Genomic DNA, 9,570 nt, shown 5'->3' with positions numbered 1-9,570 from the left:
TTGCTGATTAGGAGGCAGTAGGTGGGGAATGCAGCGAGCTCTGAAGATAAGTGAATTCATTACTGCAGGGTGTGCAGTAACGGCTCACAGCAAAAGCCAGCAGCAAGAAGGGCTCTTTGATCTCCAGTTCAGTACCCTTTCAAGTGGTTCCCTTTCTCCTTCCCAGAAAGTTCTTGCTTCTTCCTCCCTTGATTTCTTGGGAGAATTCTAATGAGTGACCTCCAGGCCAATCCACCCACCCAGTGGTATGCAGGAGAGAGGCTGGAGCATGAGCCAAAATCCACAATCAGTTCCCTGAAGAGCAGCATGGCCAAAGCCCCTGTCCCCAGCCACACAATATGAGAGCACAGCTTTTAAGAGCAACTCATGCACCAGGAGACCTGTACAAGAACGCTCTCAGCAGCATTGCTGCAAACAGCTCCAACAGCCAGCAACAACAGAATGACTACTTTGTTATGTGTCCTAACAATGGAATACTATGTAGCCAGGAAAATGCCTGGACTCCATCTCTGGGGAACCACACAGAGGCCTCTTACACACATGATATTGGGTGAAAGAAACCAGCAGGGAAATAATAGGTGGCATATAATCCCATTTCTATAAATTTTAAAGCTTGCAAGGATAAATTACAGTGTTTCCAGATGAATAGTTAGGTGGCCAAAGCATAAAGAGAAGCAAAGAAACAATTGACATTAAAACCTGGAATCTAGAAAAATCATATTGATGAATCTATTTGCAAGGAAGGAAAAGAGATGCAGATGTAGAGAGTGGACTTGTGGACACAGTGAGGGAGGAAGAGAGTGAGAAAAACGAAGAAAGTAACATCAACATATATACATTATCAGGTGTAAGATGAGTAATTGATGAGAACTTGCTGTGTAGCACAGGGAGCCCAGTCTGGCTCTCTGTGATGACCTGGAGGGATGAGATGGGGGAGGGGTGGAAAGCTAAGGAGGGAGGGAATGTATGTATATGGCTGTATACATACATATATGTATGTATGTATATGTATGTATGGATGGATGGATATGTATATGGCAAATCAGCAAATTATGGCTGATTTGCATTGTTGAATGGCCACAACCAACACAACATTTAATTTTTTTAATCTTTAAATTAAAAAAAAAAAAGAAAAACCAGGAAGGACTGGGACTTCCCTGGTGGTCCAGTGGTTAGGATTCTGCACTTTCAATGCTGAGGGCCCAGGTTCAATCCCTGGTCAGGGAACTAAGATTTCCACCAGCTGCCTGGGGAAAAAAAAAAAATGTGAGTTCCTGCTGACTGTTAAAAAAAAAAGACAGGGAAGAGGGGGAGGAGTGTGGCCAAGCAAGGGGGCTGTGTTTCTGGGAGCCAGGAATGGTCTACTTCTTGATCCCTACAATGGTTTCCTGGATATTCCCTTCTTTATGTTCTATTTTTTTTTTTTTCCTTCTGATCTTTTCAGTGACTGTATCACACAGTTTTAATAAAAGGGCTTCACAAAAGCAAAGCCTGAGAAATTAAAGACTAGCTCGGAGAACTGGGGTTAAAAAAAAAAAGCAGTCTGCTCAGCTGCTGTGATGCCTAATAAAGCTGCAAAGGCAGCCCAAACCCGCAGGCTGTCAGAGGCACCAAGTGCGAGCATGATGCATGCTGTGGAGATGAATCCTTGCATGAAGGTTTCACTGAAAAGAAGTCTGTCCTTGGCCGCCTACCCTTCAGCAGCACCAGCCCGGGTGCTCGGTGGCTCAGAGAGGCTGGGGGAGGCCCACCTTTCACCAGGAAGCTCCCTGGCTCGGCTCCCCTTCACTTCTCCTGATGCCAGAAATCCTGACAGAAGAACAGTCTCCACGGTGCCAGAAGAGGAGGCTATAGTGCCGCCTGGAGACAAATCCTTGCCGAGTCTGTGCTTCCCATAGAGAAAATGTTGCTTTCAGCCTCCGGGCCCTGCAGGCAGAACGTGCCCCCGTGGCACCCGGCATGTGACAGCGGGGGATTCTTGCCCATTATCCTCAGACTCCGGCCATGGTGTATACTTTCCATCAGATTGGATCATCCAGCTGAGTTTTGCGGCCTCGCAGACAAACCAAATCAGATGAAGGTCGCTGATCCCAAGAGCTGGATTCCATGGCCAGTGCACCCGACTGGCCCCAAGCGGCTTTGACTTTATGGCAAAGATGGAGGTGTCAGGTGTGTCCTTATCCCTAGGTTAGGGATGTCATCAGGTCATGAGGGCAGACTGCCCCTGTCCTCAGAGAAGCAGAGAAAGTCCTTTCTGTTCTTTTTCCTTTCACATCCAGTTTAGAGAGTCTGCTCATGTTGTAACAGGAGAAGCAGAACAGGCTGTGATCTAGGGAGGGCCACCGCGGGCCTTGGATGAAGCCGACCTGCGCGGAGACACACGTGGCCAAGGCATGGCTGTCTCACTGCACTTTTAGCTCCGTGTCTCTCGTGGCAACCCCTCCCATCTCACATTGTAATTATCTGTAAACTTACCACTTACCTCCTTACCACTTATCTCCTCCATTACTGGGCACAGGCCCCGGAGGACACACCCCATGCCTGGCACAGTGCCCCTGCAGTCATTTGTCCCTCTAAATGTTTGCAGAATAGAGGGACCAGAATCAGCACACATTAATCTCAAAATATACCAGTTACTATAGTAGATGCCTAATGTATACTTAATGTACACTTCTCACGACCAGTATCTGGTCAGTGTTGACATCACCACGTTCAGACTGAGTCTCAAAACTCTTAGAGCCGCAGTTCCTACACCTTGGGGCACCAGGGATCAGTTTAATAGAAGACAATTTTTCCACATACGGGGTGGTGGGGGTGGTTTTAGTATGATTCCCATAAGGAGTAGACAACCTAGTTCATGCATGCGCTGTTCACAGTAGGGTTGGAGCACCGGTGAGAATCTAATGCCTCCACTGATCTGACCAGAGGTGGAGCTCAGGCAGTAATGAAAGCCAAGAAGAACAGATGCAAATACAGATGAAGGTCTGTTCACTCTCCCACCTGCTGCTCACCTCCTGCTGTGTGGCCCGGTTCCTGACATGCCAAGGACCGGAACCAGGACTCCTGTCTTGGGAGGACTTGCCCAAGGTCACTCAGCCAGCCAGAGTCCAATCTAGACTGGAGTCTAAAGCTGTTGTTCTGCCAGGTCCTTCCCTTCTGTCTCCATGAATGAGTGGGTGAATGGCGTTGATGTCTACAAGACACTTGAGTCCCCCAAGTGCTACTAACACTGCTTCCCAGCAACCCTCACCTGAGTTTCAGGGGGCATTTTTCATCTGTACTGCAAGCAGAACAAACCCAAAGACAATAGAGAAGTGGCCTTGGCACAATTCTGTGAGCTACTTTCTCTGCCCACATCACTACCAAGGCTAAAGTGAATGCCACTTCACTACTTGTGCTTGCTTTGTCCTTAAGCGTGACCATGCCCACAAGTGTTAAGCCAACTCCTGAACTCACCCAGGTCTGTTCTTTGGGTTGTCTGCCCCATCACCTACCTGCCAATGCCTACTCATCTGTCAAGACCCAGGTCCTGTAGGAAACCTCTCCTGGCTCCCTCAGCAGAGCCACTCACTGGCTCTTCAGCTACTAAGGACTCAGGGGTCACCAAACATACTGGAGGCTACAGTAATTGAGAGTCCCTCCCCGCTCTGCCGAGGAACAGCAAGTCAAACCAGGAAGACAAGAACACAGACTGTGAGAATACAACATTCACATCCTGATGTGGTATAATGGAAGATCTACAACGGTGTTGTATTATTGTCAGAAAAATATAATCTGACTATGGTTATGCTCAGTTGCTCAGTCGTGTCTGACTCTTTGTGACCCCATGGATTGTGGACGGTCCTTTGTCGATAAGATTTTTCATGCCAGAATACTGGAGTGGGTTGCCATTTCCTCCTCCGGGGGATCTTCTTGACCCAGGGATGGAACTCAGGTCTCCTGAATCTCCTTCATTGGCAGGCTGATTCTTTACCACTTTCACCACCTGGGATGGTTAAGTCTCTAGATCTAACTGCCAATTGAAAGGAATGCAGGGAATAAAAAGACATAATAAAAAACACTCCAAGAGTGGAATCAGCCAAAACTGATAGTGGAAACAAAACAATTGAGCTGATTTCATCAACAAATACATGGGGATGGTGCAGGGCGGGAAAGGAAGTGATGGGAAATTAAACTTCAAGAATCTCTTTTTTAAAAATGTGTTTGTAATTTGCACTATTGATAGGGGGGTGTATTCTTGGATTGCAGGAATTGTGTGATTTTGTGTTTTTATTTTATAGAATCACCTAATGTGATATACCAATTTTTATATAAATGATATTTAGATAATTCTAATAACTGTATCTTTGACAACTATTAAAATGTTTTGCATTAAAAGAGAAACTTAAGAAACCTACCAATCAAATGCAACTATTGACCTAACTTTAAAAATGAAAATTATTTAAAAAAGACATTTTTGAGATAACTGGAGAAAAAATAAACACAAACCAGACATTAGATGACAGTAGAGAATTATTGTTAATTTTGTTAGGTGTGATCATAGTTTTGAAATGACATTTTTCCAAAAGTCCTTATCTTTTATAGATGGATCCTGAGGTATTAGTGAATGAAATGATACAGCATCTAAGATTTGCCTTAAATTTCTCTCACGAAAAATAACTGTGGGGAGAGATGAAACCAGAATGGAAAATGTTGATAATTGTTGAAGCAGGGAAGGACCATTGTTACACTCTTCTACTTGTATATATGTTTAACATTTTCATAATAAACAGTTAGATTTTTTTTGTTTTGGCCGTGCCATGCAGCTTGTGGGATCTTAGTTCCCTGACCAGGGATCAAACTGGCATCCCTTGCGTTGGAAGTTCAGAGTCTTAACCACTGGACCATCCGGGAAGTCCAAATGTTGGATTTTTTAACATACAGATGGCATGTTAAGCACACTAGCGTGCATACTAAGTACACTTATCATGGATAAAGGCTGAGGGCACCAGAGGACCAGAGAGGAAGGGGTTCTAAACTAGCCTGAAGTGGTTGGGGACAGCTAGACTCTCCACTAGTGAACTCTTCTGACACTTCCCCTTGTGCTTTCTTGTGTTCACAGAAGAGATGTCACCAATTTATCTTTGAGACCCCAGGACCCAATATAGTATAGCAGCCAGCAGCTGCTAAATAAAAGCTATTGAATGATTGGCTTATAATCCTCCAAAGACCCCTCTGGTGTTCCCATGAAAGCAGCAGTGGCACCAAACACTGTATGTTGTACTGGGCTTGAAGGATACACAGAGAAAAGAGTCTCTACTCCCAAAGGACAACAAGCCACTCACATAAGAAATGACCTGCAGAAAGGAGCTCAATGTGCTAAGTGCTAGATGAATGGTACGAGAAGCTGAACACGGCACCTCTGCAGGATTCATGTGAGGATTTGTGTATGGAATGGCTCACAGAGGTACAAAGGGGATCCAGGCACGCAAAAATGAGGACCATGAGAAGCGCTGGTGGTGTGAAAATAAAGGACAGAATAGGAGCATATGGAGGGACCTATTCCACTCTGAGGAAGTGTGTAGACCAGAATAGTGGCACCCCCAAGACGCTTCTCCGGGCCATCAAAGCTCACGTGGATACTTCCATCATCACTGCCAGGGGCCTGGTGAAGGGCATGCTGAAAGGATCACATTCACAGACAAAAGGGAGCCTGGTCAAGACTGGAGTTTTTGCCAGTGCAAGGTGTGCAGAGAGGAGGGAGAGGATGAAAATGCATTACATGGTCCTTGGGCAAATACACTCTCCCTACTCTGGCTACCTGTGGGATCCCCAGATTCCCTTTCCTTCTCGGAATAGCTCAAGAAAACCAAATGGAAAGATTGTTTAGGTTTTCTCTGCATGAACAAGACATGCCCAGCCAAGACTGAGAAGGGACCCCAAGCCTTTCCTCATGGCTGTGAGAAGCCACTTCAGGCTGATCACCAGTGTCTTTCTGCTCTATCTTTAGAGATTTCGAGGGAGCAGCTTTCCCAGACTGAGCTTCTTAATGCTTGGATACAACCTGGAAATGGGCAGGGAAACCTCAGGAATGACTTATCAACCCAGCAGGATGTAGGCCCAAAAGTAAAATTAAGTTGATTTATATCAATAGAAGGGCTTCCCTGGTGGCTCAGCTGGTAAAGAATCTGCCTGCAATGCGGGAGACCTGGGTTCAATCCCTGGGTTGGGAAGATCCCCTGGAGAAGGGAAAGGCTGCCCACTCCAATATTCTGGCCTGGAGAATTTCATGGTCTGTATAGTCCATGGCGTTGCAGAGTTAGACACGACTGAGTGACTTTCACATATCAATATAAAATTTTATAAGGTCCTGTTTCCTGCACATCTGAGTCTGTGGATTCAGATTTATGACCCCCACCTAAGGAACAGACCCTTTTCAAGTCAGCTTAAATAGAAAAAGGGGTTAATGGAAGAATACATGGAAATCTAGAACTCTCCTTTGGGCAGGGCCAGGCTTCAAGAGAGATTAAAACCAGGTCCAGAAGCCATCAGGAACAAAAGCATCATCTCCATGTCTCTATCTCCCTGCCTCTCTTTCACTGTCCTTTCATCTCTTCTCTCTCTCTCTTTTTTAATATTATTGGAGTATAATTGATTCACAATATTGTATTATTTTCAGGTACACAGCAAAGTGATTCAGTAATACATATACATATATCCATTCTTTTTCAGATTCTTTTCTCATATAGGTTATCACAGAATATTGAGTAGAGCTCCTTGTGCTATACAGTAGGTCCTTATTGGTTATCTGTTTTATACTGGGTTGGCCAAAAAGTTCATTCCATAACATTTAATGGAAAAACCCAAACCAACTTTTTGGCCAATTCAATTTACAATAGTGTATATATGTTAATCCCAACTCTTCTCTCTTGTTCTCTAAATACTAACTTCCCCTATTCACTTGCACACACATAGGCCAAACATGGCTGCCAAGTCTGATTTTTTTGTTGTTGTTTCCAAAAGCAAACAAACAAAAACTATTTTAGTGACTACAACAATATTGTTTGACATTTTGCAAATCCCTTTAGTGGTTTTGCTTAATAGAAGAGAGCTGAATTCCTATCTCTGCTTTCAGTCTGTTGTGTTACGTTGTTTGGTTGAAGCATACGGAGACAATTCAGTCTCACAGAGACATGTGGCTAAAAAAGAGTGGCATATCTTAACAGGCTTTTCCAATGATTGTGGGTAACCTTTGATAACTATACCAAAGCTTAGTGAATAGTAGTTTCCTAAAGTTTAGATGTAGTGTGGTATCTGAAATTATATCAATGAACCTTTCTTATTGTTACATTTCAATCCACTATTCTATCCACTTTGAATGAATACCTTACCCATGTCATTGTTATTTGGAAAATATGGATTTATTGAGGTCTGCATATCTTTCAAATGTTGACACATTTCATATAAATATATATATTTTAAACTGCATTTGTTAATGTCATCACCAATCCCTCCAGAATACTTTTAAGTTTTGAAAAGCTGTCAAGTTCATGGTGGTAGTTACAAGTTTCTTGAGATTTTAGTTTTCATTTGGAAGCTCAAGTTTTATCATTGGCAAAAAATGCAGTTGGTTATTTTCCTTGAAGTGACAGGAAAACTTCATTCATTTTTCAAGAAAATGTCTGCCAAATATGCAGGGCTGAGAAACCACAGTTTGTTCTCTCAAGTAAGAAGAGTGTGCTTTAAAAAAAAAAAAAAATTTTTTTTAATGTGTTTGGTTCACAGCTCCAACAATTACATGTGTGGTTTTCCCCTAGACGGCTGCCTACTTCAGGATGCAGTAAAAGTGCTATAAGCAAACTTTCCATCTCATCACACAGAATATTAAAAAGAAGTGTACTTCAGAGTCGAGTTAATGAAATTAGTAATCTTTTTTTTTTTACCATTTCATCAAGAACACTCTTAAGTGAAACTGGTTTTTGCTTTTCTTTTTTTCTTCTTTTAAATGAGTGCATAATGTTAAAATATATAATAACTACATTTGAGTGCCACTGACCTGGTTCATGCTAAGATGCTAACTTTTTTGCTTTTATACCATCAGCGAAAAAAAGAAAGCATAATTTTAAAAAGCGAATAACCTCTTAGCATCGTTATGAAAATCATTTTTACTTTATAGACCCCATGAAAGGGCCTCAGGGACCCCCAGGGATCCACAGACCACATTTTGAGAGCTAACATCTAAACCATTCAAATTCAAACAATTAATAAACTCCCTGGGTCCCAATTTCCTATTCCAGGGAGGGAAATTTGAGTTAGGTGCCTGCTCCTAGCCCTCAGTGTGGCCAGCCATGTGTTCATGTGGTCAGCTGTCTACTTAGCAATGATAATGGGACCAGAGAGTCTGAAAAGAGATACACAAGGCTGGCAGAGCTGAGATTCAGGAAAGGGTGAGGTTAAGAGCACCATGAACTTGAAAAAAAGAGGTGGAATGGTGAGGGAATTCAGCAGGACTATATCTTGGAACTTGACCAGATAGCTTTTAACAACTGAAGTATACATGAAGTTTTACAGATTCCAAAGTGGTTTCACACGCATTACCTCATTTAATCCTTCCAACAGCTTTGTGAGATGAGCATGATTACAGCCTCTTACAAGTGAGGAAACAGTAGCTGAGAGAGGTCAAGGAACTTGCATGGTCTTCTAATAAAGAAGCGACAGAACTTAAGGCTTCAGACTTGAAGTGAAGGGCTCATTCACCCAGGGCCAGCTGCCTGCCATGTAGTCATTCCTTAGGTGACCAGCATAGTTGACCAGCAAGATGTGCTCAAGAGTGTGGCTAAGGACTTGGAGGGGGATCCTGCACCTGGGGAGAGGGTGGGTGAAAGAAAATTTCCAGCTCCCTGCCTAGAGCCGGAGAGTCAGGCATCCTTAACTTTCTTGAACTCTGGACAATCCAGCACTGCAAGGACACTGTGGACTGAATCCCCCATCCATATGGGCTGCCTCCCCCATATGGGCTAACTCCTCCATATATATATATATAGGCTACCTCCCCCATCCATATGTGCTGACTCCCCATATGGAATGCTCTTGGCCACTCCTTTAATTCTTATGGGAATGAGCCTGCCTTCTACATAGTGCTCACTGACAGCAAAGTACTTCCTCCTGTGGGAAAAGAACGCTGCTTTCGAAAAACCAAATGTGAAAGGATGAGAACTATCTGATGTGAATTCTTGTGTTCAGACCAGGAATTAAAATATACACTTTGCTACATTATAAACACTTTTTTTTTCCCTACAGCCAACCAGCTGGTAGACATTCTCCATGAGAAAGAGCCATCAGATCTAAACAGACAGTCATCCACTTAGGGAATCTGGCTTTGATCTTTTCTCTGACACCATCCAGTTTCCTCTAACCCCTCTCACCCAGTATCAGTTTTTAGGATATTATTCCAAAGGGGCCGAGCCCAGAGGAAATGAAGATTAAAGTTATAAAGAAAACCAACAGCACGCTTTTTAAATACACAAGCTAAGCTTGGCTTTTCATGAGAAGATCCAGGCTGAGGTTTAAAGCAAAGCCAGTGAAACATCA

The 9,570-nt window shown here is 43.4% G+C and overlaps 1 non-coding gene across 1 annotated transcript; it reads left to right on the top strand.

Annotated features, from left to right (window-relative positions):
• The first annotated feature begins 1,154 nt into the window (after nt 1-1,154).
• On the top strand, nt 1,155-1,227 carry TRNAE-UUC. The gene has a single exon. It is a non-coding gene; the product is annotated as a tRNA-Glu (tRNA).
• The last annotated feature ends 8,343 nt before the right edge of the window (nt 1,228-9,570 follow it).

The sequence above is a fragment of the Bubalus bubalis genome, chromosome 10 (assembly GCF_019923935.1).
Source record: "Bubalus bubalis isolate 160015118507 breed Murrah chromosome 10, NDDB_SH_1, whole genome shotgun sequence".
NCBI lineage: Eukaryota > Metazoa > Chordata > Mammalia > Artiodactyla > Bovidae > Bubalus > Bubalus bubalis.
Note: the sequence above shows the minus strand (reverse complement) of the source record. Positions and strands in the feature narration are given on the sequence as shown.